Raw genomic sequence first — 26,565 nt, forward strand, 5'->3', positions numbered from 1 at the left:
CAAACACAAACAACGGCGCTTTTCCCTGGAAAACAAAACTCGCCTGCCAACTTTTTGATGGCAGATTGCAGGAGCCACTTGGTACTATCAAACCAGCTCAACTTGGCACTGGTGCCACCATGGGTCTGGTCACCATCCTGCCTATCTTAGCTTTTCAGGACCTAGCCGGTCACTCCCAGCCATAGGCCCGCAGACACAAAGCTCGGCCCGTTTCCCTGGCAAACAAAAGTAAGCTGCCCTGCTTCTGGATGGCAGATTGCAGGAACCACTTGGTACTATCAAACCAGCCCAATTTTGCACTGGTGCCACCTTGGCTCTGGGAACCATCCTACGTATCCTGGGTTCAAAGGAGGCAGCCGGCCACTCCCAGCCACAGGCCTCTAAACAAAATCAACGGCGCTTTTCCCTGGAAAACAAAACTCGCCTGACAACTTTTTGATGGCAGATTGCAGGAGCCACTTGGTACCATCAAACCAGCCCAACTTGGCACTGGTGCCACCATGGGTCTGGTCACCATCCTGCCTATCGTAGCTGTTCAGGAGCCAGCCGGTCACTCCCAGCCATAGACCCCCAGACACAAACCTCGGCCCGTTTCCCTGGAAAACAAAAGTAAGCTGCTCCAATTCTGGATGGCAGATTGCAGGAGCCACTTGGTACTATCAAATCAGCCCGACTTGGCACTGGTGCCACCATGGGTCTGGTAAACCTCCTGCCTATCGTAGCTTTTCAGGAGCCAGACGGTCACTCCCTGCCATAGGCCCCCAGACACAAACCTCGGCCCGTTTCCCTGGCAAACAAAAGTAAACTGCCCCGCTTTTGGATGGCAGATTGCAGGATGCATTTGGTACTATCAAACCTGCCCGACTTGGCCCTGGTGCCACCTTGGCTCTGGAAACCATGCTGCGTAACGTATATTCTACGAGGACAGGCGGCCACTCCCAGCCACAGGCCTCTAAACAACAACAACGGCGCTTTTCCCTGGAAAACAAAACTCGCCTGCCAACTTTTTGATGGCAGATTGCAGGAGCCACTTGGTACTATCAAACCAGCCCAACTTGGTACTGGTTCCACTTTGGGTCTGGTCACCATCCTGCCTATCGTAGCTTTTCAGGAGCCAGCCGGTCACTCCCAGCCATAGGCCCCCAGACAAAAACCTCGGCCCGTTTCCCTGGCAAACAAAAGTAAGCAGCCCCGCTTCTGGATGGCAGATTGCAGGAGCCACATGGTACTATCAAACCAGGCCAACATGGCACTGGTGCCACCTTGGCTCTGGGAACCATCCTGCCTATCGTGGATTTTCAGGGGCCAGCCGGCCACTCTCAGCCATATGCCCCCAAACACATACCACGGCCCTTTGCTCTGGCAAACAAAACTCAACTGCCCCTCTTCTGGATGGCAAATTGCAGGACGCACTTGGTACTACGAAAACAGCCCGACTTGGCACTGATGCCACCTTGGGTCAGGGAACAATCCTGCGTATCGATCTTTTTAAGGAGCCAGCCGGCCACGTCCAGCCATATACCCCCAAAAAAAAACCACGGAACTTTTCTCCAGCAAACAAAAATCCGCTGCCCCGCGTCTGAATGGCAGATTTCAGGAGCTATTTAGTATTATCAAACCAGCCCGACTTGGCACTGGTGCCACCATGAGTCTGGTATCCATCCTGCCTATCGTAGCTTTTCAGTAGCCAGCCGGTCACTCCCAGCCATAGGCCCCCAGACACAAACCTCGGCCTGTTTCCCTGGCACACAAAAGTAAGCTACCGCACTTCTGGATGGCAGATTGCAGGAGCCACTTTGCACCATCAAACCAGCCCGACTTGGCACTGGTGCCACCTCTGGTCTGGGAACCATGCCGCGTATCGTGGATTCTAAGGAGCCAGCCGGCCACTCCCAGCCACAGGCCTCCAAACACAAACAACGGCGCTTTTCCCAGGAAAACAAAACTCGCCTGCCAACATTTTGATGGCAGAGTGCAGGAGCCACTTGGTACTATCAAACCAGCCCAACTTGGCACTGGTGCCACCATGGGTCTGGTCACCATCCTGCCTATCGTAGCTTTTCAGGAGCCAGCCCTTCACTCCCAGCCATAGGCCCCCAGAAAAAAACCTCGGTCCGTTTCCCTGGAAAACAAAAGTAAGCTGCCCTGCTTCTGGATGGCAGATTGCAGGAGCCACTTGGTGTTATCAAACCAGCCCGACTTGGCACTGGTGCCACCTTGGGTCTGGGAACCATGCTGCGTATCGTGTGTTCTAAGGAGCCAGCCGGCCACTCCCAGCCACAGTCCCCCAAACACAAACAATGGCGCTTTTCCCTGGAAAACAAAACTGGCCTGCCAACTTTTTGATGGCAGATTGCAGGAGCCACTTGGTACTATCAAACCAGCCCAACTTGGCACTGGTGCCACCATGGGTCTGGTCACCATCCTGCCTATCGTAGCTTTTCAGGAGCCAGCCGGTCACTCCCAGCCATAGGTCCCCAGACAAATACCTCGGCCCGTTTCCCTGGCAAACAAAAGTAAGCTGCCCCGCTTCTGGATGGCAGATTGCAGGAGCCACTTGGTACTATCAAACCAGCCCAACTTGACACTGGTGCCACCTTGGCTCTGGGAACCATGCTGCGTAACCCGGATTCTAAGACGACAGGCAGCCACTGCCAGCCACCGGCCTCCAAACAAAATCAACGGCGCTTTTCCCTGGAAAACAAAACTCGCCTGACATCTTTTAGATGGCAGATTGCAGGAGCCAGTTGGTACCATCAAACCAGCCCAACTTGGCACTGGTGCCACCTTGGGTCTGGGAACCATCCTGCCTATTGTTGCTTTTCAGGAGCCAGCCGGTCACTCCTAGCCCTAGGCCCCCAGTCATAAACCTCGGCCCGTTTCCCTGGTACACAAATGTAAGCTACCCCGCTTCAGGATGGCAGATTGCAGGAGCCACTTTTCACCATCAAACCAGCCCGACGTGGCACTGGTGCCACCTTGGGTCTGGGAACCATCCTGCGTATCGTGTGTTCTAAGGAGCCAGCCGGCCACTCCCACCCACAGACCCCCAAACACAAACAACGGCGCTTTTCCCTGGAAAACAAAACTCGCCTGCCAACTTTTTGATGGCAGATTGCAGGAGCCACTTGGTACTATCAAACCAGCCCAACTTGGCACTGGTGCCACCATGGGTCTGGTCACCATCCTGCCTATCGTAGCTTTTCAGGAGCCAGCCGGTCACTCCCAGCCATAGGCCCCCAGACACAAAGCTCGGCCCGTTTCCCTGGCAAACAAAAGTAAGCTGCCCCGCTTCTGCATGGCAGATTGCAGGACGCACTTGGTAGTATCAAACCAGCCCGACTTGGCACTGGTGCCACCTCTGGTCTGGGAACCATCCTGCGTATCGTGGATTCTAATTAGCCAGCCGGTCACTCCAGCCACAGGCCCCCAGACACAAACAACGGCGCTTTTCCCTGGAAAACAAAACTCGCCTGCCAACTTTTTGATGGCAGATTGCAGGAGCCACTTGGTACTATCAAACCAGCCCAACTTGGCACTGGTGCCACCATGGGTCTGGTCACCATCCTGCCTATCGTAGCTTTTCAGGAGCCAGCCGGTCACTCCCAGCCATAGGCCCCCAGTCACAAACCTCGGCCCGTTTCCCTGGCAAACAAAAGTAAGCTACCCCGCTTCTGGATGGCAGATTGCAGGAGCCACTTGGTACTATCAAACCAGCCCAACTTGGAACTGGTGCCACCTTGGGTCTGGGAACCATGCTGCGTATCGCAGATTCTAAGGCGCCAGTCGGCCACTCCCAGCCACAAGCCCCCAAACACAAACAACGGCGCTTTTCTCTGGCAAACAAAACTCAACTGCCCCTCTTCTGGATGGCAAATTGCAGGACGCACTTGGTACTATAAAAACAGCCCGACTTGGCACTGGTGCCACCTTGGGTCTGGGAACCATCGTGCGTATCGATCTTTTTAATGAGACAGCCGGCCACTCCCAGCCATATGCCCCCGAACACAACCCACGGCCCTGTCCTCTGGCAATCAAAACTCAGCTGCACCGCTTCTGGATGGCAGATTGCAGGAGCCACTTGGTACTATCAAACCAGCACGACTTGGCACTGGTGCCACCTTGGGTCTGGGAACCATCCTGCGTATTGTGGATTGTCAGGAGCCAGCTGAACACTCTCGGCCACAGACCCCAATCAAAAACAACGGCCCGTTTCACAGGCAAACAAAACTCAGCTGCCCCGCTTCTGGATGGGAGATTGCAGGAGGCACATGATACTGTGAAACCAGCCCCACTTGGCACTGGTGCCACCTTTGGTCTGGGAAACATGCTGCGTATCATGGATTTTCAGGAGCCAGCCGGCCACTCCCAGCCATAGGCCCCCAAACAAAAACCACAGCCTTTTTCTCTGGCAAACAAAATTCAGCTGCCCCACTTCTGGATGGCAGATTGCAGGAGCCACTTGGGACTATCACACCAGCACAACATGGCACTGGTGCCACCTTGGATCTGGGAACCATCCGGCGTATAGTGGATTTTCAGGGGTCAGCCGGTCACTCTCAGCCATAGGCCCCAAACACAAACCACGGCCCTTTTCTCTGGAAAACAAAACTCAACTGCCCCTCTTCTGGATGGCAGATTGCAGGAGCCACTGGGTACTATGAAACCAGCCCTACTTGGCACTGGTGCCACCTTGGGTCTGGGAACCATGCTGCGTATCATGGATTTTCAGGAGCCAGCCGTCCACTGCCAGCCACAGGCCCCGAAACACAAACAACAGCCTTTTTCTCTGGCAAACAAAATTCAGCTGCCCCGCTTCTGGATGGCAGATTGCAGGAACCACTTGGTACTAACAAACCAGCCCGACTTGGCACTGGTGCCACCTTGGGTCTGGGAACCATCCTGCGTATCGTGGATTCTAAGGAGCCAGCTGGCCACTCCCAGCCACAGGCCCCAAAACACAAACAACGGCGCTTTTCCCTGGAAAACAAAACTCGCCTGCCAACATTTTGATGGCAGATTGCAGGAGCCACTTGGTACTATCAAACCAGCCCAACTTGGCACTGGTGCCACCATGGGTCTGCTCACCATCCTGCCTATCGTAGCTTTTCAGGAGCCAGCCGGTCACTCCAAGCCATAGGCCCCCAGACAAAAACCTCGGCCCGTTTCCCTGGCAAAGAAAAGTAAGCTGCCCCGCTTCTGGATGGCAGATTGCAGGAGCCACTTTGCACCATCAAACTAGCCAGACTTGGCACTTGTGCCACCTCTGGTCTGGGAACCATCCTGCGTATCGTGGATTCTAAGGAGCCAGCCGGCCACTCCAAGCCACAGGCCCCCAAACACAAACAACGGCGCTTTTCCCTGGAAAACAAAACTCGCCTGCCAAATTTTGATGGCAGATTGCAGGAGCCACTTGGTACTATCAAACCAGCACAACATGGCACTGCTGCCACCATGGGTCTGGTCACCATCCTGCCTATCTTAGCTTTTCAGGTCCTAGCCGGTCACTCCCAGCCATAGGCCCCCAGACACAAAGCTCGACCCGTTTCCCTGGCAAACAAAAGTAAGCTGCCCCGCTTCTGGATGGAAGATTGCAGGAGCCACTTGGTACTATCAAACCAGTCCAACTTGGCACTGGTGCCACCTTGGGTCTGGGAACCATCCTGCGTATCGTGGATTCTAAGGAGCCAGCCGGTCACTCCCAGCCACAGGCCCCCAAACACAAACAACTGCGCTTTTCCCTGGAATACAAAACCCGCCTGCCAACATTTTGATGGCAGATTGCAGGAGCCACTTGGTACTATCAAATCAGCCCAACTCGGCACTGGTGCCACCATGGGTCTGGTCACCATCCTGCCTATCATAGCTTTTCAGGAGCCAGCCGGTCCCTCTCTGCCATAGGGCCCCAGAGAAATCCTCGGCCAGTTTCCCTGGCAAAAAAAAAGTAACCTACCCCGCTTCTGGATGGCAGATTGCAGGAGCCACTTTACACCATCAAACTAGCCCGACTTGGCACTGGTGCCACCTCTGGTCTGGGAACCATCCTGCGTATCGTGGATTCTAAGGAGCCAGCCGGCCACTCCAGCCACAGGCCCCCAAAGACAAACAACGGCGCTTTTCCCTGGAAAACAAAACTCGCCTGCCAAATTTTGATGGCAGATTGCAGGAGCCACTTGGTACTATCAAATCAGCCCAACTTGGCACTGGTGCCACCATGGGTCTGGTCACCATCCTGCCTATCGTAGCTTTTCAGGACCTAGCCGGTCACTCCCAGCCATAGGCCCCCAGACACAAAGCTCGGCCCGTTTCCCTGGCAAACAAAAGCAAGCTGCCCCGCTTCGGGATGGCATATTGCAGGAGCCACTTTGCACCATCAAACTAGCCAGACTCGGCCCTGGTGCCACCTCAGGTCTGGGAACCATGCTGCGTATCGTGGATTCTAATTAGCAATCCGGCCACTCCCACCCACAGGCCCCCAAACAAAAACAACGGCGCTTTTCCCTGGAAAACAAAACTCGCCTGCCAAATTTTGATGGCATATTGCAGGAGCCGCTTGGTACTATCAAACCAGCCCAACTTGGCACTGGTGCCACCATGGGTCTGGTCACCATCCTGCCTATCGTAGCTTTTCAGGAGCCAGCCGGTCACTCCCAGCCATAGGCCCCCAGACACAAATCTCGGCCCGTTTCCCTGGCAAACAAAAGTAAGCTACCCCGCTTCTGGATGGCAGATTGCAGGACGCACTTGGTACTATCAAACCAGCCCAACTTGGCACTGGTGCCACCTTGGGTCTGGGAACCATCCTGCGTATCGTGGATTCTAATTAGCCCTCCGTCCACTCCCAGCCACAGGCCCCCAAACAAAAACAACGGCGCTTTTCCCTGGAAAACAAAACTCGCCTGCCAACTTTTTGATGGCAGATTGCCGGAGCCACTTGGTACTATCAAACCAGCCCAACTTGACACTGGTGCCACCATGGGTCTGGTCACCATCCTGCCTATCGTAGCATTTCAGGAGCCAGCCGGTCACTCCCAGCCATAGGCCCCCAGACAAAAACCTTGGCCCGTTTCCCTGGCAAACAAAAGTAAGTTATCCCGCTACTGGATGGCAGATTGCAGGAGCCACTTTGCACCATCAAACCAGCCCAACTTGGCACTGGTGCCACCTCTGGTCTGGGAACCATGCTGCGTATCGTGGATTCCAAGGAGCCATCCGTCCACTCCCAGCCACAGGCCCCCAAACAAAAACAACGGCGCTTTTCCCTGGAAAACAAAACTCGCCTGCCAACTTTTTGATGGCAGATTGCAGGAGCCACTTGGTACTATCAAACCAGCCCAACTTGGCACTCGTGCTACCATGGGTCTGGTCACCATCCTGCCTATCTTAGCTTTTCAGGAGCCAGCCGGTCACTCCCAGCCATAGGCCCCCAGACACAAAGCTCGGCCCGTTTCCCTGACAAACAAAAGTAAGCTGTCCCGCTTCTGGATGGCAGATTCCAGGAGCCACTTGGTACTATCAAATCAGCCCAACTTGGCACTGGTGCCACCTCTGGTCTGGGAACCATCCTGCGTATCGTGGATTCTAATTAGCCATCCGTCCACTCCCAGCCACAGGCCCCCAAACGCAAACAACGGCGCTTTACCCTGGAAAAAAAACTCGTCTGCCAACTTTTTGATGGCAGATTGCCGGAGCCACTTGGTACTATCAAACCAGCCCAGCTTGGCACTGTTGCCACCTTGGGTCTGGGAACCATGCTGCGTATCGTGGATTATAAGGAGCCAGCCGGCCACTCCCTGCCACAGGCCCCCAAACAGAAACAACGGCGCTTTTCCCTGGAAAACATAATTCCCCGGCCAACTATTTGATGGCAGATTGCAGGAGCCACTTGGTACTATCAAATCAGCCCAACTTGGCACTGGTGCCACCTCAGGTCTGGGAACCATCCTGCCTATCGTAGCTTTTCAGGAGCCAGCCGGTCACTCCCAGCCATAGGCGCCCAGACACAAAGCTCGGCCCATTTCCCTGGCAAACCAAAGCAAGCTGCCCCGCTTCTTGATGGCAGATTGCAGGAACCACTTTTCACCATCAAAGTAGCCCGACTTGGAACTGGTGCCACCTCTGGTCTGGGAACCATGCTGCGTATCGTGGATTCTAAGGAGCCAGCCGGCCACTCCCAGCCACAGGTCCCCAAACACAAACAACGGCGCTTTTCCCTGGAAAACAAAACTGGCCTGCCAACTTTTTGATGGCAGATTGCAGGAGCCACTTGCTACTATCAAATCAGCCCAACTTGGCACTGGTGCCACCATGGGTCTGGTCACCATCCTGCCTATCGTAGCTTTTCAGGAGCCAGCCGGTCACTGCCAGCCATTGGCCCCCAGACAAAAACCTCGGCCCGTTTCCCTGGCAAACAAAAGTAAGCTGCCCCGCTTCTGCATGGCAGATTGCAGGAACCACTTGGTATTATAAAACCAGCCCGACTTGGCACTGGTGCCACCTCTGGTCTGGGAACCATGCTGCGTATCGGGGATTCTAAGGAGCCAGCCGGCCACTCCCACCCAAAGGCCCCCAAACACAAACAACGGCGCTTTTCCCTGGAAAACAAAACTCGCCTGCCAACTTTTTGATGGCAGATTGCAGGAGCCACTTGGTACTATCAAACCAGCTCAACTTGGCACTGGTGCCACCATGGGTCTGGTCACCATCCTGCCTATCGTAGCTTTTCAGGACCTAGCAGGTCACTCCCAGACATAGGCCCGCAGACACAAAGCTCGGCCCGTTTCCCTGGCAAACAAAAGTAAGCTGCCCCGCTTCTGGATGGCAGATTGCAGGAGCCACTTGGTCCTATCAAACCAGTCCAACTTGGCACTGGTGCCACCTTGGGTCTGGGAACCATCCTGCGTATCGTGGATTCTAAGGAGCCAGCAGGTCACTCCCAGCCACAGGCCCCCAAACACAAACCACAGCGCTTTTCCCTGGAAAACTAAACCCGCCTGCCGACTTTTTGATGGCAGATTGCAGGAGCCACTTGCTACTATCAAATCAGCCCAACTTGGCACTGGTGCCACCATGGGTCTGGTAAACATCCTGCCTATCGTAGCTTTTCAGGAGCCAGCCGGTCACTCCCTGCCATAGGCCCCCAGACACAAACCTCGGCCCGTTTCCCTGGCAAACAAAAGTAAGCTGCCCCGCTTCTGGATGGCAGATTGTAGGACGCACTTGGTACTATCAAACCAGCCCGACTTGGCACTGGTGCCACCTCTGGTCTGGGAACCATGCTGCGTATCGTGGATTCTAAGGAGCCAGCCGGCCACTCCCAGCCACAGGCCCCCAAACACAAACAACGGCGCTTTTCCCTGGAAAGCAAAACTCGCCTGCCAACTTTTTGATGGCAGATTGCAGGAGCCACTTGGTACTATCAAACCAGCTCAACTTGGCACTGGTGCCATCATGGGTCTGGTCACCATCCTGCCTATCGTAGCTTTTCAGGAGCCAGACGGTCACTCCCAGCCATAGGTCCCCAGACAAAAACCTCGGCCCGTTTCCCTGCAAACAAAAGTAAGCTGCCCCGTTTCTGGATGGCATATTGCAGGAGCCACTTTGCACCATCAAACTAGCCCGACTTGGCACTGGTGCCACCTCAGGTCTGGGAACCATCCTGCGTATCGTGGATTCTAAGGAGCCAGCCGGCCACTCCCAGCCACAGGCCCCCAAACACAAACAACGGCGCTTTTCCCTGGAAAACAAAACTCTCCTGCCAACTTTTTGATGGGAGATTGCAGGAGCCACTTGGTTTTATCAAATCAGACCAACTTGGCACTGGTGCCACCATGGGTCTGGTCACCATCCTGCCTATCGTAGCTTTTCAGGAGCCAGCCGGTCACTCCCAGCCATAGGCCCCCAGACACAAAGCTCGGCCCGTTTCCCTGACAAACAAAAGTAAGTTATCCCGCTTCTGGATGGCAGATTGCAGGAACCACTTGGTACTATCAAAACAGCCCGACTTGGCACTGGTGCCACCTCTGGTCTGGGAACCATCCTGCGTATCGTGGATTCTAATTAGCCATCCGTCCACTCCCAGCCACAGGCCCCCAAACAAAAACAACGGCGCTTTTCCCTGGAAAACAAAACTCGTCTGCCAACTTTTTGATGGCAGATTGCCAGAGCCACTTGGTACTATCAAACCAGCCCAACTTGGCACTGGTGCCACCTTGGGTCTGGGAACCATGCTGCGTATCGTGGATTATAAGGAGCCAGCCGGCCACTCCCAGCCACAGGCCCCCAAACACAAACAACGGCACTTTTCCCTGGAAAACAAAACTCGCCTGCCAAATTTTTGATGGCAGATTGCAGGAGCCACTTGGTACTATCAAACCAGCCCAACTTGGCACTGGTGCCACCATGGGTCTGGTCACCATCCTGCCTATCTTAGCTTTTCAGGACCTCGCCGGTCACTCCCAGCCATAGGCCCCCAGACACAAAGCTCGACCCGTTTCCCTGGCAAACAAAAGTAAGCTGCCCCGCTTCTGGATGGCAGATTGTAGGAAGCACTTGGTCCTATCAAACCAGCCCAACTTGGCACTGGTGCCACCTTGGGTCTGGGAACCATCCTGCGTATCGTGGATTCTAAGGAGCCAGCCGGCCACTCCCAGCCATAGGCACCCAAACACAAACAACGGCGCTTTTCCCTGGAAAACAAAACTCGCCTGCCAACATTTTGATGGCAGATTGCAGGAGCCACTTGGTGCTATCAAACCAGCCCAACTTGGCACTGGTGCCACCATGGGTCTGCTCACCATCCTGCCTATCGTAGCTTTTCAGGAGCCAACCGCTCACTCCCAGCCATAGGCCCCCCGACAAAAAGCTCGGCCCGTTTCCCTGGCAAACAAAAGTAAGCTGCCCCGCTTCTGGATGGCAGATTGCAGGAGCCACTTTGCACCATCATACTAGCCCGACTTGGCACTGGTGCCACCTTGGGTCTGGGAACCATCCTGCGTATCGTGGATTCTAAGGAGCCAGCCGGCCACTGCCAGCCACAGGCCCCCAAACACAAACAACGGCGCTTTTCCCTGGAAAACAAAACTCGCCTGCCAAATTTTGACGGCAGATTGTAGGAGCCACTTGGTACTATCAAATCAGCCCAACTTGGGACTGGTGCCACCATGGGTCTGGTCACCATCCTGCCTATCGTAGCTTTTCAGGAGCCAGCCGGTCACTCCCAGCCATAGGCCCCCAGACAAAAACCTCGGCCCGTTTCCCTGGCAAACAAAAGTAAGCTGCCCTGCTTCTGGATGGCAGATTGCAGGAACCACTTGGTACTATCAAACCAGCAATACTTGGCACTGGTGCCACCTTGGGTCTGGATACCATGCTGCGTATCGTGGATTCTAAGGAGCCAGCCGGCCACTCCCAGCCACAGGCCCCCAAACACAAACAACGGCGCTTTTCCCTGGAAAACAAAACTCTCCTGCCAACTTTTTGATGGCAGATTGCAGGAGCCACTTGGTACTATCAAATCAGCCCAACTTGGCACTGGTGCCACCATGGGTCTGGTCACCATCCTGCCTATCGTAGCTTTTCAGGAGCCAGCCGGTCACTCCCAGCCATAGGCCCCCAGACAAAAAGCTCGGCCCGTTTCCCTGGCAAACAAAAGTAAGCTACCCCGCTTCTGGATGGCAGATTGCAGGAGCCATTTTGCACCATCAAACTAGCCCGTCTTGGCACTGGTGCCACCTCTGGTCTGGGAACCATCCTGCGTATCGTGGATTCTAATTAGCCAGCCGTCCACTCCCTACCACAGGCCCCCAAACAAAAACAACGGCGCATTTCCCTGGAAAACAAAACTCGCCTACCAACTATTTGATGGCAGATTACAGGAGCCACTTGGTACTATCAAACCAGCCCAACTTGGCACTGGTGCCACCATGGGTCTGGTCACCATCCTGCCTATCGTAACTTTTAGGGAGCCAGCCGGTCACTCCCAGCCATAGGTCCCCAGTCACAAACCTCGGCACGTTTCCCTGGCAAACAAAAGTAAGCTGCCCCGCTTCTGGATGGCAGATTGCAGGAGCCACTTGGTACTATCAAACCAGCCCGACTTGGCACTGGTGCCACCTCTGGTCTGGGACCCATCCTGCGTATCGTGGATTCTAAGGAGCCAGTCGGCCACTCCCAGCCACAGGCCCCCAAACACAAACAACGGCCCGTTTCCGTGGCAAACAAAAGTAAGCTGCCCCGCTTCTGGATGGCAGATTGCAGGAACCACTTGGTAGTATCAAACCAGCACAACTTGGCACTGGTGGCACCTCTTGTCTGGTAACCATGCTGCGTATCGTGGTTTCCAAGGAGCCAGCCGGGCACTCCCAACCACAGGCCCCCAAACACAAACAATGGCGCTTTTCCCTGGAAAACAAAACTCGCCTGCCAACTTTTTGATGGCAGATTGCAGGAGCCACTTGGTACTATCAAACCAGCCCAACTTGGCACTGGTGCCACCATGGGTCTGGTCACCATCCTGCCTATCGTAGCTTTTCAGGAGCAAGCCGGTCGCTCCCTGCCATAGGCCCCGAGACACAAAGCTCAACCCGTTTCCCTGGCAAACAAAAGTAAGCACCCCCGCTTCTGGATGGCAGATTGCAGGAGACCCTTGGTACTATCAAACCAGCCCGACTTGGCACTGGTGCCACCTCTGGTCTGGGAACCATCCTGCGTATCGTGGATTTTAAGGAGCCAGTCGGCCACTCCCAGCCATACGCCTCCAAACACAAACAACGGTCCGTTTCCCTGGCAAAGAAAAGTAAGCTGCCCCGCTTCTGGATGGCAGATTGCAGGAACCACTTGTTGCCAAGTTGGGGTGGTTTGATAGTACCAAGTGGCTCCTGCAATCTGCCATCAAAAAGTTGGCAAGCGAGTTTTGTACTCCAGGGAAAATCGCCGTTGTTTGTGTTTGGGGGCCTGTGGCTGGGAGTGGCCAGCTGTCTCCTTAGAATCCACGATACGCAGGATGGGTCCCAGTCCAGAGGTGGCACCAGTGCCAAGTCGGGCTGGTTTGATGGTGCAAAGTGACTCCTGCAATCTGCCATCCAGAAGCGGGGTAGCTTACTTTTGTTTGCCAGGGAAACGGGCAGAGCTTTGTGTCTGGGGGCCTATGGCTGGGAGTGACTGGCTGGCTCCTGAAAAGCTACGATAGGCAGGATGGTGACCAGACCCATGGTGGCACCAGTGCCAAGTTGGGCTGGTTTGATAGTACCAAGTGGCTCCTGCAATCTGCCATCAAAAAGTTGGCAGGTGAGTTTTGTTTTCCAGGGAAAAGCGCCGTTGTTTTTGTTTGGGGGCCTGTGGCTGGGAGTGGCCAGCTGGCTCCTTAGAATCCACGATACGCAGGATGGTTCCCAGACCAGAGGTGGCACCAGTGCCAAGTTGGGCTAGTTTGATAGTACCAAGTGGCTCCTGCAATCTGCCATCCAGAAGCGGGACAGCTTACTTTTGTTTGCCAGGGAAACGGGCCGAGGTATTTGTCTGGGGGCCTATGGCTGGGAGTGACTGGCTGGCTACTGAAAAGCTACGATAGGCAGGATGGCTACCAGACTCATGGTGGCACCAGTGCCAAGTCGGGCTGGTTTGATAATACTAAATAGCTCCTGCAATCTGCCATCCAGACGCGGGGCAGCGGATTTTTTTTTGCTGGAGAAAAGTTCCGTGGTTTTTTTTGGGGGGTATATGGCTGGACGTGGCCGGCTGGCTCCTTAAAAAGCTCGATACGCAGGATTGTTCCCTGACCCAAGGTGGCATCAGTGCCAAGTCGGGCTGTTTTCGTAGTACCAAGTGCGTCCTGCAATTTGCCATCCAGAAGAGGGGCAGTTGAGTTTTGTTTGCCAGAGAAAAGGGCCGTGGTGTATTTTTGGGGGCATATGGTTGAGAGTGGCCGGCTGGCCCCTGAAAATCCACGATAGGCAGGATGGTTCCCAGAACCAAGGTGGCACCAGTGCCATGTTGGCCTGGTTTGATAGTACCATGTGGCTCCTGCAATCTCCCATCCTGAAGCGGGGCTGCTTACTTTTGTTTGCCAGGGAAACGGGCCGAGATATTTGTCTGGGGGCCTATGGCTGGGAGTGAGCGGCTGGCTCCTGAAAAGCTACGATAGGCAGGATGGTGACCAGACCCATGGTGGCACCAGTGCCAAGTTGGGCTGGTTTGATAGTACCAAGTGGCTCCTGCAATCTGCCATCAAAAAGTTGTCAGGCGAGTTTTGTTTTCCAGGGAAAAGCGCCGTTGTTCTTGTTTAGAGGCCTGTGGCTGGGAGTGGCCGGCTGCCTCCTTTGAACCCAGGATACGCAGGATGGTTCCCAGAGCCAAAGTGGCACCAGTGCCAAGTTGGGCTGGTTTGATAATACCAAGTGGCTCCTGCAATCTGCCATCCAGAAGCGGGACAGCTTACTTTTGTTTCCCAGGTAAACGGGCCGAGGTATTTGTCTGGGGGCCTATGGCTGGGAGTGACCGGCTGGCTACTGAAAAGCTACGAAAGGCAGGATGGTTACCAGACTCATGGTGGCACCAGTGCCAAGTCGGGCTGGTTTGATAATACTAAATAGCTCCTGAAATCTGCCATTCAGACGCGCGGCAGCGGATTTTTGTTTGCTGGAGAAAAGTTCCGTGGTTTTTTTTTGGGGGTATATGGCTGGACGTGGCCGGCTGGCTCCTTAAAAAGATCGATACGCAGGATTGTTCCCTGACCCAATGTGGCATCACTGCCAAGTCGGGCTGTTTTCGTAGTACCAAGTGCGTCCTGCAATTTGCCATCCAGAAGAGGGGCAGTTGAGTTTTGTTTGCCAGAGCAAAGGGCCGTGGTATGTGTTTGGGGGCATATGGCTGAGAGTGGCCGGCTGGCCCCTGAAAATCCACGATAGGCAGGATGGTTCCCAGAGCCAAGGTGGCACCAGTGCCATGTTGGCCTGGTTTGATAGTACCATGTGGCTCCTGCAATCTGCCATCCAGAAGCGGGGCAGCTTACTTTTGTTTGCCAGGGAAACGGGCCGAGGTTTGTGTCTGGGGGCCTATGGCTGCGAGTGACCGGCTGGCTCCTGAAAAGCTACGATAGGCAGGATGGTGACCAGACCCAAAATGGAACCAGTACCAAGTTGGGCTGGTTTGATAGTACCAAGTGGCTCCTGCAATCTGCCATCAAAAAGTTGGCAGGCGAGTTTTGTTTTCCAGGGAAAAGCGCCGTTGTTTGTGTTTGGGGGCCTGTGGCTGGGAGTGGCCGCCTGTCCTCGTAGAATCTACGTTACGCAGCATGGTTCCCAGAGCCAAGGTGGCACGAGGGCCAAGTCGGGCAGGTTTGATAGTACCAAATGCATCCTGCAATCTGCCATCCAAAAGCGGGGCAGTTTACTTTTGTTTGCCAGGGAAACGGGCCGAGGTTTGTGTCTGGGGGCCTATGGCAGGGAGTGACCGTCTGGCTCCTGAAAAGCTACGATAGGCAGGATGTTTACCAGACCCATGGTGGCACCAGTGCCAAGTTGGGCTGATTTGATAGTACCAAGTGGCTCCTGCAATCTGCCATCCAGAATCGGGGCAGCTTACTTTTGTTTTCCAGGGAAACGGGCCGAGGTTTGTGTCTGGGGGTCTATGGCTGGGAGTGACCGGCTGGCTCCTGAAAAGCTACGATAGGCAGGATGGTGACCAGACCCATGGTGGCACCAGTGCCAAGTTGGGCTGGTTTGATAGCACCAAGTGGCTCCTGCAATCTGCCATCAAAATGTTGGCAGGCGAGTTTTGTTTTCCAGGGAACAGCGCCGTTGTTTGTGTTTGGGCGCCTGTGGCTCACAGTGGCCGGGTGGCTGCTTAGAATCCACGATACGCAGGATGGTTCCCAGACCCAAGGTGGCACCAGTGCCAAGTCGGGCTGGTTTGACACTACCAAGTGGCTCCTGCAATCTGCCATCCAGAATCGGGGCAGCTTAATTTTGTTTGCCAGGGAAACGGGCCGAGGTTTTTGTCTGGGGGCCTATGGCTGAGAGTGACCGGCTGGCTCCTGAAATGCTACAATAGGCAGGATGGTTCCCAGACCCATAGTGGCACCAGTGCCAAGTTGGGATGATTTGATAGTACCAAGTGGCTCCTGCAATCTGCCATCAAAAAGCTGGCAGGCGAGTTTTGTTTTCCAGGGAAAAGCGCCGTTGTTTGTGTTTGGGGGCCTGTGGCTGGGAGTGGCCGGCTGGCTCCTTAGAATCCACGATATGCAGGATTGTTCCCAGACCCAAGGTGGCACCAGTGCCAAGTCGGGCTGGTTTGATGGTGCAAAGTGGCTCCTGCAATCTGCCATCCAGACGCGGGGCAGCGGATTTTTGTTTCCATGAGAAATGATCCGTGGTTTGTTTTTGGGGGTATATGGCTGGGCGTGGCCGGCTGGCTCCTTAAAAAGCTCGATATGCAGGATGGTTCCCTGACACAAGGTGGCACCAGTGCCACGTCGGGCGGTTTTCGTAGTACAAAGTGCGTCCTAAAATTTGCCATCCAGAAGAGGGGCAGTTGAGTTTTGTTTGCCAGAGAAAAGGGCCGTGGTTTGTTTTTGGGGGCATATGGCTGAGAGTGGCCGGCTGGCCCCTGAAAATCCACGATAGGCAGGATGGTTCCCAGACCAGAGGTGTCACCAGTGCCAAGTCGGGCTGGTTTGATAGTACTAAATAGCTCCTGCAATCTGCCATGCAGAAGCGGGGCAGCTTACTTTTGTTTGCCAGGGAAAAGGGCCGAGGTTTGTGTTTGGGGGCCTATGGCTGCGAGTGACCGGCTGGCTCCTGAAAAGCTACGATAGGCAGGATGGTGACCAGACCCCTGGTGGCACCAGTGCCAAGTTGGGCTGGTTTGATAGTACCAAGTGGCTCCGGCAATCTGCCATCAAAAAGTTGTCAGGCGAGTTTTGTTTTCCAGGGAAAAGCGCCGTTGTTTGTGTTTGGGGGCCTGTGGCTGGGAGTGGCGAGCTGGCTCCTTAGAACCCACGATACGCAGGATGGTTCCCATACCAGAGGTGGCACCAGTGCCAAGTTGGGCTGGTTTGATGGTGCAAAGTGGCTCCTGCAATCTGCCATCCAGAAGCGGGGAAGCTTACTTTTGTTTGCCAGGGAAACGGGCCGAAATATTTGTCTAGGGGCCTCTGGCTGGGGGTGGCTGGCTGGCACCTGAAATGCTACGATAGGCAGGATGGTGACCAGACCCATGGTGGCACCAGTGCCAAGTTGAGCTGGTTTGATAGTACCAAGTGGCTCCTGCAATCTGCCATCAAAAAGTTGGCAGGCGAGTTTTGTTTTCCAGGGAAAAGCACCGTTGTGTGTGTTTTGGGGCCTGTGGCTGGGAGTGGCCAGCTGGCTCCTTAGAATCCACGATACGCAGGATGGTTCCCAGACCCAAGGTGGCACCAGTGCCAAGTCGGGCTGGTTTGTTAGTACCAAGTGGTTCCTGCAATCTGCCATCCAGAAGCGGGGCAGCTGAATTTTGTTTGCCAGAGAAAAAGGCTGTTGTTTGTGTTTCGGGGCCTGTGGCTGGGAGTGGCCGGCTGGCTCCTGAAAATCCATGATACGCAGCATGGTTCCCAGACCCAAGGTGGCACCAGTGCCAAGTAGGGCTGGTTTCATAGTACCCAGTGGCTCCTGCAATCTGCCATCCAGAAGAGGGGCAGTTGAGTTTTGTTTTCCAGAGAAAAGGGCCGTGGTTTGTGTTTGGGGCCTATGGCTGAGAGTGACCACCTGGCCCCTGAAAATCCACGATAGGAAGGATGGTTCCCAGATCCAAGGTGGCAGCAGTGCCATGTTGTGCTGGTGTGATAGTCCCAAGTGGCTCCTGCAATCTGCCATCCAGAAGCGGGGCAGCTGAATTTTGTTTGCCAGAGAAAAAGGCTGTGGTTTGTGTTTGGGGGCCTGTGGCTGGGAGTGGCCGGCTGGCTCTTGAACATCCATGATACGCAGCATGGTTCCCAGACCCAAGGTGGCACCAGTGCCAAGTGGGGCTGGTTTCACAGTGTCAAGTGCCTCCTGCAATCTCCCATCCAGAAGCGGGGCAGCTGAGTTTTGTTTGCCTGTGAAACGGGCCGTTGTTTTTGATTGGGGTCTGTGGCCGAGAGTGTTCGGCTGGCTCCTGACAACCCACAATACGCAGGATGGTTCCCAGACCCAAGGTGGCACCAGTGCCAAGTCGGGCTGGTTTGATAGTACCAAGTGGCTCCTGCAATCTGCCATCCAGAAGCGGTGCAGTTGAGTTTTGTTTGCCAGAGAAAAGGGCCGTGGGTTGTGTTTGGGGGCATATGGCTGGGAGTGGCCGGCTGTCTCATTAAAAAGATCGATACGCAGGATGGTTCCCAGACCCAAGGTGGCACCAGTGCCAAGTCGGGCTGTTTTTATAGTACCAAGTGCGTCCTGCAATTTGCCATCCAGGAGAGGGGCAGTGGAGTTTTGTTTGCCAGAGAATAGCGCAGATGTTTGTGTTTGGGGGCTTGTGGCTGGGAGTGGCCGACTGGCGCCTTAGAATCTGTGTTACGCAGCATGGTTCCCAGACCAGAGGTGGCACCAGTGCCAAGTTGGGCTGGTTTGATAGTACCAAGTGGCTCCTGCAATCTGCCATCCAGAAGCGGGGCAGCTTACTTTTGTTTGCCAGGGAAACGGGCCGAGGTTTGTGACTTGGGACCTATGGCTGGGAGTGACCGGCTGGCTCCTGGAAAGCTACAATAGGCAGGATGGTGACCAGACCCATGGTGGCACCAGTGCCAAGTTGGGCTGGTTTGATAGTACCAAGTGGCTCCTGCAATCTGCCATCAAAAAGTTGGCAGGCGAGTTTTGTTTTCCAGGGAAAAGCGCCGTTGTTTGTGTTTGGGGGCCTGTGGCTGGGAGTGGCCGGCTCGCTCCTTTGAACCCACGATACGCAGGATGGTTCCCAGACCCAAGGTGGCACCAGTGCCAAGTTGGGCTGGTTTGATACTACCAAGTGCGTCCTGCAATCTGCCATCCAGAAGCGGGGCAGCTTAATTTTGTTTGCCACGGAAACGGGCCGTGGGTTTCGTATGGGGGCCTATGGCTGAGAGTGGCCGGCTGGCTCCTGAAAATCCACGCTAGGCAGCATGGTTCCCAGAAGCAAGGTGGCACCAGTGCCAAGTCGGGCTGGTTTGATGGTGCAAAGTGGCTCCTGCAATCTGCCATCCAGAAGCGGGGCAGCTGATTGTTGTTTGCCAGAGAAAAATTCCGTGGATTGTTTTTGGGGGCATATTGCTTGGAGTGGCCGGCTGGCTCCTTAAAATGCTCGATACGCATGATGGTTCCCAGGCCCAAGGTGTCACCACTACCAAGTCGGCCTGCGGTTTTAGTATCAAGTTCATCCTGCAATTTGCCATCCAGAAGAGGGGCAGTTGAGTTTTGTTTGCCAGAGAAACGGGCCGAGGTTTCTGTTTGGGGACATATGGCTGAGAGTGGCCGGGTGGCCCCTGAATATCCACGATACACAGCATGGTTCCCAGATCAGAGGTGGCACCAGTGCCAAGTCGGGCTGGTTTGATAGTCCCAAGTGTCTCCTGCAATCTGCCATCCAGAAGCGGGGCAGCTTACTTTTGTTTGCCAGAGAAATAGGCCTAGGTTTTTGTCTGGGGGCCTATGGCTAGGAGTGGCCGGCTGGCTCCTAAGAATCCACGATACGCAGGATGTTTCCCAGACACAATGTGGCACCAGTGCCAAGTCGGGCTGGTTTGATAGTACCAAGTGGCTCCTGCAAACTCCATCAAAATGTTGGCAGACGTGTTTTGTTTTCCAGGGAACAGCGCCGTTGATTTTGTTTGGGGACCTGTGGCTGGGAGTGGCCGGCTGGCTCCTTAGAATCCACGATACGCAGGATGGTTCCCAGACCCAAGGTGGCACCAGTGCCAAGTCGGGCTGGTTTGATTACACCAAGTGGCTCCTGCAATCTGCCATCCAGAAGTGAGGCAGCTAAGTTTTGTTTGCCAGAAAAAAGGGCCGTGGTTTTTGTTGGGGGCCTGTGGCTGGGAGTAGCCGGCTGGCTCCTTAAAATCCACGATAGGCTGGATGGTTCCCAGACCCAAGGTGGCACCAGTGCCAAGTCGGGCTGGTTTGATAGTACCAAGTGGCTCCTGCAATCTGCCATCCAGAAGCGGGGCAGCTTACTTTTGTTTGCCAGAGAAATAGGCCTAGGTTTTTCTTTGGGGGCCTGTGGCTAGGAGTGGCCGGCTGGCTCCTAAGAATCCACGATACGCAGGATGTTTCCCAGACCCAAGGTGGCACCAGTGCCAAGTCGGGCTGGTTTGATAGTACCAAGTGGCTCCTGCAAACTCCATCAAAAAGTTGGCAGGCGTGTTTTGTTTTCCAGGGAACAGCGCCGTTGATTTTGTTTGGGGGCCTGTGGCTGGGAGTGGCCGGCTGGCTCCTTAGAATCCACGATACGCAGGATGGTTCCCAGACCCAAGGTGGCACCAGTGCCAAGTCGGGCTGGTTTGATTACACCAAGTGGCTCCTGCAATCTGCCATCCAGAAGTGAAGCAGCTAAGTTTTGTTTGCCAGAAAAAAGGGCCGTGGTTTTTGTTGGGGGCCTGTGGCTGGGAGTGGCCGGCTGGCTCCTTAGAATCCACCATACGCAGGATGGTTCCCAGACCCAAGGTGGCACCAGTGCCAAGTCGGGCTGGTTTGATAGTCCCAAGTGGCTCCTGCAATCTGCCATCCAGACGCGGGGCAGCGGATTTTTGTTTCCATGAGAAATGGTCCGTGGTTTGTTTTTGGGGGTATATGGCTGGGCCTGGCCGGCTGGCTCCTTAAAAAGCTCGATATGCAGGATGGTTCCCTGACACAAGGTGGCACCAGTGCCACGTCGGGCGGTTTTCGTAGTACAAAGTGCGTCCTAAAATTTGCCATCCAGAAGAGGGGCAGTTGAGTTTTGTTTGCCAGAGAAAAGGTCCGTGGTTTGTTTTTGGGGGCATATGGCTGAGAGTGGCTGGCTGGCCCCTGAAAATCCACGATACACAGGATGGTTCCCAGAGCCAAGGTGGCACCAGTGCCATGTTGGCCTGGTTTGATAGTACCATGTGGCTCCTGCAATCTGCCATCCAGAAGCGGGGCAGCTTACTTTTGTTTGCCAGGGAAACGGGCCGAGGTTTGTGTTTGGGGGCCTATGGCTGAGAGTGACCGGCTGGCTCCTGAAAAGCTACGATAGGCAGGATGGTGACCAGACCCATGGTGGCACCAGTGCCAAGTTGGGCTGGTTTGATAGTACCAAGTGGTTCCTGCAATCTGCCATCCAGAAGCAGGGCAGCTGAGTTTTGTTTGCCAGAGAAAAGGGCCTTGGTTTGTGTTTGGGGGCATATGGCTGGGTGTGGCCAGCTGGCTCCTTAAAATGCACGATATGCAACATGGCTCCCAGACCCAAGGTGGCACCAGTGCCAAGTTGGGCTGGTTTGATAGTACCAAGTGGCTCCTGCAATCTTCCATGATCACGTGGAGAAATACTTTCTGGTTTCAGCCTCATGCTCTTTCTTCTCTCCCTCAACTTCTCTATCACCTCTCATCTGGTTCACATGCGCTGTCTTCAAGGTCCACAGGCTACTTTTCACAGAATCTTCTGGCCTGATGAAGTAAGAATGATGAATAGAACAGAGCTGGGATCTATTTTCCAGTTTGGATAAAATGCATTCTGCACACAAATCCAAGGAGAACGGGCTGCCCCGATGCCCAGAAAATCTTTCACTCCTGCTAGTGTTCTACGTCAACCGCAACTTAGTCTGAAAGAAAAGCTTTTTCTCTGAGAGCATCTGAGAGGTTTGCATGAAGCACTGATATCTGACATATGCAATTTTGAATAGGAGAGGAAAAAGAAAATGGCAAGGAGTTTTTAATTTTAGTGGTTTCAATTTTAATTTCCGTGCACTTTTTCAAAACTTGTCAGCTCAAATGCCCATCAACATCTTTTAGTCATCTGTAAGTCAGTATTCATATAAAATGTGCTTCAAATCCAAAGAATTTCAAATTTGCACTCCAAGCTTCTATGCCTAGATTTATGATTTCCTACACATATTAGATGAAAGGAAGGCCTTTTTTACTGTGGGAGTGCTGGAACACTGGAACAGGTTGCCCAGAGAAGTTGTGGGTGTCCCATCCCTGAAAGTATTCAAGGTCGCCTTGGACGGGGCTTGGAGCAGCAACAAAGGAGAAGCTTGATGGTAGAGAAACAAAGTTGGACTATAGAAGAAACTCGGATTGAAGTATAGGATCAAGTTTTCTCTCAGCTCTTGGGGTAAATTCAAAGTTGTACAAAATGACATTTATCTGTGCTATTCACTACTGTAACAGAAAGTTTCATGAAAACTGTACAGAAGATAGTAAATTTTAAAAGAGATAAGAATTACAGCATAAAATCCATGGGATAGGTTACAACATGAGACACTCTCTAAGAGAAAATCTCTTTGTTTCAGCACTTCATCGGGGTAAGATTTCATGAAGTGCCAAAGAAGGCGGCAAAATATCATTCGGGACATTATTTACTGGAATTCAGCCTGGCCATTAGTAGGAACTGCCTTTGAACATATCATGTAGATATACCACACACACTTTCCCTTCACTGAAAAATTACTGTTTACAACAAATAAGCAATTGACGATCAAAATTGATTGAAAGCATCTTAAACATGTCAAGTATTTCATTGTAGATGATCTGTGATCCAAATGCTTCTTCCACCTTCGAGAGGGACAGAAGAATTCTTCCATATCATGGTGGTTTAAAATTGTATCAACCAATGTTTTCTGCTGAAAAGATATCATCTATTTTTTTCTATTTTTGGAAGAAAATATTCCTAGACATACAACAGGTGAGAACTAAGTAATTTTAAAGAAACAAATGAAATGAAAATATTCTGTAAATAGAATGAAATGAAAAGCTGTGTTTTAAATAGGAGCTAAATATTAAACAGAATTTTTGTACCAGGCATTTGAATTACTGCACCAGCTCTTTTGCCCATCAAGAGAGGCATTTAGCATTTCAGTCTTTTCCAAGGTGTTCATGATCTGCTATGCTGATCTCTGTGTGTGCCTAGGTGTGTGTGGAGGGGGGGGCATATGAAGGGGAGTGTGTATGTTTGCTTTACAATTGTTGTGGCAGATTCATGCCTCAGCTCCACATTTTGTTTTAAAAAGGTCACACCGAGTGGATATGAAGTTTACTATCAACAAGAGATCGATTCCCAAATCATCCATTTGACTCTCCCTTATAAATCATGTGCTTTGTTGCATATTTTATCAAATATACTTTCAAGCCAGATGGAGGAAGGAGGATGTGGGAATCCCTCCACCATCTTGCAACTTTTATGTAAGTAGGTTTTCAAGAAAATCATCATTTCTCTTTTAAATATGTCTGGAACAGGCATGATGGTAGTGTCAACCTGTTGGAGTTTTTGTTGCTGGAAGAAGTTGTACAAAAGGATTGGTTTTTACATTGACCAGTTACTGAATCAAGCGCAGGAATACATTGGAAATTTAGCTGGGGGTTCCTTTTCCCAGCAGACTACTTCTAGAACGAGCTTGTACACTGAAGCTGACTCTTTTGCTCTCTTTTTGTTTCTTTCCTATTTTCTTGGCTTCTTTGCCACTATCTAGACAATTTTGGAACTTTGTTCCCAACTAAAATGGTTTCAATAGTCTGATTGTGATCATACATTTTTACAAGGAATTTTTAAAATCTTTCCTCGAGTCCAGAAAGTCAAGGACTTAGATCTTTTTCTTCCCTTATCAATATTGCCATGAAATTGATAAATAAAGACCAACTCTTTATTTTTGTTTTTAACCCACGTAGATAATTCCCATCCATTAATCCATTTTGTGGACCAATAGCTGCCATTCTGATGGAAGCTGTCACTTCTTAACAATAGGCATTCTGTGACTATGTTGACTGCACTTTGGGTGAAGATCCTAACTGGTCTTAGATATACATAGGGAGAAATTTGCTCAGCCAGTGTCAGTCTTAAGCATGCGTATCAGAAGATCTTTCTAGAGCTGGGAATTTTCCCATGAAAGGGATTCAGTTAGGGAAGAGACACTTGTGCCAGAGTTTTACATTCTTCTTGAACACTGCTTAAGGAACTTAGATGCCATGTCCATTTGGATCTCTGTCTGCACAGAACTTTGTCATGCCAGCGCTTTGAAATGCATCTTGAAGAGAATTCACTAGCACAGAATGAAAGAGAGTGGAAGGGGTTGGTGGGGCTAACCAGGCCCAACCCCCCTGCCTAAACCAGGATACCTAGAGCCTCTTGCCCAGGATTCTATCTGGGTGTACTTTTAATGTCTTCAAAGATCCAGGCTCCACAATCTTTCTGGGCAGTCTGTGCCGTGGTTCAGTCACCCTGACAGTAAAGAAACATTTACTGATGTTCAAAGGCAATCTCCTGTATTTCAGTGTGTGCCCACTGCCTCTTGTCTTTTCCCTCAGCATCACTGAAAAGACACTGATTCCCTCCCCTTTGCACTATTGCTTCCATATGTATGTGTGATGCCATGTAGAGGTATGTCAAACACCTCCCTGAAGCCCAGGCAGATAATATTCCCTTCATCTACCAGTCAAGTTGATTCATCAGAGGAGTTTAAAGTGATGTTCAGCATGAAATTCCCCTGAAAAATCATGCTAACTACATTATTTGGTCATCTGTCATGTGCCTGGCAAGGATTTCCAGGAAGAGCTGCTTCATCAACTTCCTGGGGATAAAAAAGAGGCTGGCTGGTTTGTACTATGGCGAGTCCTCTTAATTGCCTTTTTTGAAGATGGGTGTCATTTGCTAACATCCACTCTTTAGCTCCTCTTCTCATCTACACCTCGGCAAAAAGCTTTTCCACTATGTCTGGCTAGGAAAAACTGTGCCAGCACAGAAAACATCTCCCATCGTGTTCTAGAAGTTGCACGGATGTCTGCCAAGTGTTTGGCAGGAAGAAAAGAAAAGTTGTCCAAAACAGCTTCCAATCGAATGTTCCTGTGATTGAAAAAGTCAGGAGAGTGCAAAGGTACTGTTTTCTATCAGTTGGCAAGGTGCGCACACAATCCCAGTGTTGTACAGCTTGCTTCTTCACCTTCCCGAAGCTGCCGCTCTCGCCGGCTGCCGGAGCCCAAGAAGCGGCTTCTTCGCGCAAAGACGATTGTGCCGCTCACAGTGCTCTCCTTAGCGCGGCTTCTGCCGAAAGACGCCCGGCAGCGGCTCTTACCTCCGGAGAGCATCCTACCTTCGTCTTTAGCTCCTCTTCTCATCTACACCTCGGCAAAACGCTTTTCCACTATGTCTGGCTAGGAAAAACTGTGCCAGCACAGAAAACATCTCCCATCGTGTTCTAGAAGTTGCACGGATGTCTGCCAAGTGTTTGGCAGGAAGAAAAGAAAAGTTGTCCAAAACAGCTTCCAATCGAATGTTCCTGTGATTGGAAAAGTCAGGAGAGTGCAAAGGTACTGTTTTCTATCAGTTGGCAAGGTGCGCACACAATCCCAGTGTTGTACAGCTTGCTTCTTCACCTTCCCGAAGCTGCCGCTCTCGCCGGCTCCCGGAGCCCAAGAAGCGGCTTCTTCGCGCAAAGACGATTGTGCCGCTCACAGGGCTCTCCTTAGCGCGGCTTCTGCCGAAAGACGCCCGGCAGCGGCTCTTACCTCCGGAGAGCATCCTACCTTCGTCTTTTGTAGTCTACATCTTAGCAAAACGCTTTTCCACTATGTCTGGCTAGGAAAAACTGTGCCAGCACAGAAAACATCTCCCATCGTGTTCTAGAAGTTGCACGGATGTCTGCCAAGTGTTTGGCAGGAAGAAAAGAAAAGTTGTCCAAAACAGCTTCCAATCGAATGTTCCTGTGATTGAAAAAGTCAGGAGAGTGCAAAGGTACTGTTTTCTATCAGTTGGCAAGGTGCGCACACAATCCCAGTGTTGTACAGCTTGCTTCTTCACCTTCCCGAAGCTGCCGCTCTCGCCGGCTGCCGGAGCCCAAGAAGCGGCTTCTTCGCGCAAAGACGATTGTGCCGCTCACAGTGCTCTCCTTAGCGCGGCTTCTGCCGAAAGACGCCCGGCAGCGGCTCTTACCTCCGGAGAGCATCCTACCTTCGTCTTTAGCTCCTCTTCTCATCTACACCTCGGCAAAACGCTTTTCCACTATGTCTGGCTAGGAAAAACTGTGCCAGCACAGAAAACATCTCCCATCGTGTTCTAGAAGTTGCACGGATGTCTGCCAAGTGTTTGGCAGGAAGAAAAGAAAAGTTGTCCAAAACAGCTTCCAATCGAATGTTCCTGTGATTGGAAAAGTCAGGAGAGTGCAAAGGTACTGTTTTCTATCAGTTGGCAAGGTGCGCACACAATCCCAGTGTTGTACAGCTTGCTTCTTCACCTTCCCGAAGCTGCCGCTCTCGCCGGCTGCCGGAGCCCAAGAAGCGGCTTCTTCGCGCAAAGACGATTGTGCCGCTCACAGTGCTCTCCTTAGCGCGGCTTCTGCCGAAAGACGCCCGGCAGCGGCTCTTACCTCCGGAGAGCATCCTACCTTCGTCTTTCGCGTCTTTTGTAGTCTACATCTTA

Source organism: Melospiza melodia, chromosome 5, assembly GCF_035770615.1.
Source record: "Melospiza melodia melodia isolate bMelMel2 chromosome 5, bMelMel2.pri, whole genome shotgun sequence".
Classification (NCBI taxonomy): Eukaryota; Metazoa; Chordata; class Aves; order Passeriformes; family Passerellidae; genus Melospiza; species Melospiza melodia.